Source organism: Phalaenopsis equestris, unplaced genomic scaffold (assembly GCF_001263595.1).
Source record: "Phalaenopsis equestris unplaced genomic scaffold, ASM126359v1 Scaffold001069, whole genome shotgun sequence".
NCBI classification, from domain to species: Eukaryota; Viridiplantae; Streptophyta; class Magnoliopsida; order Asparagales; family Orchidaceae; genus Phalaenopsis; species Phalaenopsis equestris.
This window is the reverse complement of record NW_018165508.1, coordinates 813-3,041: the sequence shown is the minus strand read 5'-3', so window position 1 is coordinate 3,041 and position 2,229 is coordinate 813.

Genomic DNA, 2,229 nt, shown 5'->3' with positions numbered 1-2,229 from the left:
GATATGACCTTAAAATGAATCCCTTAAAGTGCGCCTTTGGCGTTACCTCCAGGAAATTTTTAGGATTCGTTGTCCGTCATCGGGGAATTGAGATCAACCCAGATAAGATTAAGGCTATCTTGGAAATGCCTCCCCCTAAAAACTTGAAATAGCTACATTCCTTTCAGGGGAAGTTGGCATATCTGAGATGCTTTATTTCTAATCTCTCAGGTAGGTGTCAGCCTTTCTCGACATTAATTAAAAAGGACACCAAATTTACTTGGGAAGAGAAATGCCAGCAGGCCTTTGAGGACACCTCCTGTTTTGGCAGCCTCTATCCTGTTTCGGATGACTCTATCTAAGGAAAACCGTTGATACTTTATACCGCGACTTTAGATGACACTCTCGGAGCCCTATTAGCCCAAGTCAATGATGAGGGTAAAGAAAATGCATTATACTACTTGAGTCGTCGTCTAATACTGACGGAGATAAGGTATCCACCTATTGAGAAGTATTGTCTGGAGTTAATTTTCGCCGCCCAAAAGCTTAGACATTACATGCTTTCTCATAAGATTACCCTAATCTCAAAAGTTAATCCATTGTAATATCTGATGACCTGACCAATGCTCTCCGGATGTTTGGCAAGATGGTCAATGATCTTATTGCAATTTGATATAACTTTTATTCCCCTTCGTGCTATCAAGGGACACTAGCAGACTTTCTCGCTGTACACCCACTGCCAGCTGGGTCCTCTCTCAACGAAGAGTTACCAGATGAGCAAATACTACAAATGGAATTATCCAGTGTGCAGTGTTAGGAAATGTACTTTGATGGCGCTTCATCAGCCAGGAAAAATAAAAAATGAGGCACAGTTATACCGAGCAAAGCAGAGATTGGTTTGATCTTTATCACGCCAGATAAGGGTATATTGAGGTTCTCATACCACCTAACAGAGCCGTGCACCAACAACGAAGCAGAATATGAAGCTTTAATCACCAGATTGGAAATGATAATCTCAATGGATATAACAAGCATTGCCATCTATGGCGACTCCCAACTTATCATCTAGCAAGTCGCCGGACAATACAAAATTTTGAAACCAAGACTAGCAGAATATCACCGATACACAATGAAGCTCCTGGAGCAGATTCCTGAGGTGACTTTCTATTGGATTCCTTGGGGAGATAATTCCCATGCTGACGCTCTAGAAAAACTCGGTAAAGAAATGACATGTCCACTGAAGGATTCCATTGAAATCACAGTACAAGGAAGATGAGTCGTGTCTCAAAATGACTTCGAAACTCTACACAAGCTTGGAAAAGAAGAAACAATAAATACAATTGCAGACATCAACAAAGATTAGTGCAAGCCATTAATAGAATATTTGCATGCTGGAAAGCTGCCAGAAAATAAGTCTGAGGCAAACCACATCACAAGAAGGGCCATGTCTTATGCCCTGATGAGAAATGTTCTCTACAGAAGATCGTTCGACCAAAATGTGGCACAGTGTTTGAACAGAGCCAAAACATAGAATATTATCAAAGAAGTACATACCGGAGTGTGTGGTGCTCACCAGTCAGGGCCAAAAATGAAAAAGAAGATCAAAAGACTCGGGTATTATTGGCCAGCAATGATGTTTGATTGCATGAATACAGTTAGAAAGTGTCACTAATGCCAAGTGCATGGGGTGGTCTTACACCAGCCTCCGAATTTCCTACACCCAATTGTTGCCTCGTGGCCATTCGAGTGTTGGGGCACAGACATAATAGGTCTGATAGACCCTCCATCTTCCAAAGGACACAGGTTTATACTTACCGCTATAGATTGTTTCCCCAAATAGGCAGAGACAGTACTGTTACGTGAGGTTACAACACAACACGTCCTTCAATTTTTCAAAAGCCAAATTGTCTGTCATTTTGGAGTACCACGAAGAATAATTTCCGATAATAGAATAGCTTTCAGAAGCACCAAGACAAATAATTTCATCAAAAGACATGGGATAGATTGGAGATACTTTATGATTTACTATCCCAGAGCAGATGGTCTGGATGAAAACAAAAGAGATTGGCATAACAAACTATTAGAAGCCTTGTGGACGTTCCGTATGACCTTCCGGACTACCACTCAGTGTACACCCTATATGCTCGTGTACGGATCCCAACGTACACCCTATATGCTCGTGTATGGGGTTGAGGTCGTGCTACCACTAGAAATGTAGACACCATCTCTCAGAGTCACCGTTGCCAACCA